Below are 400 nucleotides of genomic sequence, written 5' to 3'. Positions count from 1 at the left end.
TTAAAGTTGAGGACTTGCAACTCGACATGGACTTGCCTGTCTTGACTCGGGACTTGACTTGGGACTTGTCTGTCTTGACTCGGGACTTGACTCGAGACTTGGATGCAAAGACTCGAGACTTACTTGTGACTTGCAACACAATGACTTGGTCCCACCTCTGATATACAGTATACAGTGGTGGCCGAAATTATTAGAACACTAGTATTTTCACCAGCTAAAAAATGGCTTTAAGTCAGTTATTTCTAGGGGTGCGCCGATCCGATATTCAGGATCGGTATCGCTCCGATTCTGGCATTTTCTGCTGGATCGAGGTATCGGTCAGACAAGACCGATCCAAATCCAATATAGTGCTTATACTATTCTGTGTTTTTGTTAAGCCCCACGAAAGGCACAAAAACAT

The 400-nt window shown here is 44.2% G+C and overlaps 1 protein-coding gene across 7 annotated transcripts in view; it reads left to right on the top strand.

Moving 5' to 3' along the window:
• Window positions 1-400, top strand: part of LOC107718836 (regulating synaptic membrane exocytosis protein 1-like) — an 89447-nt gene that overhangs the window by 29954 nt on the left and 59093 nt on the right. The window lies entirely within an intron of this gene.

Source organism: Sinocyclocheilus rhinocerous, unplaced genomic scaffold (assembly GCF_001515625.1).
Source record: "Sinocyclocheilus rhinocerous isolate Xijiao unplaced genomic scaffold, SAMN03320098_v1.1 scaffold3288, whole genome shotgun sequence".
Taxonomy (NCBI): domain Eukaryota; kingdom Metazoa; phylum Chordata; class Actinopteri; order Cypriniformes; family Cyprinidae; genus Sinocyclocheilus; species Sinocyclocheilus rhinocerous.
The sequence above is the reverse complement of the archived record's forward strand: the minus strand, read 5'-3'. Positions and strand labels throughout refer to the sequence as shown.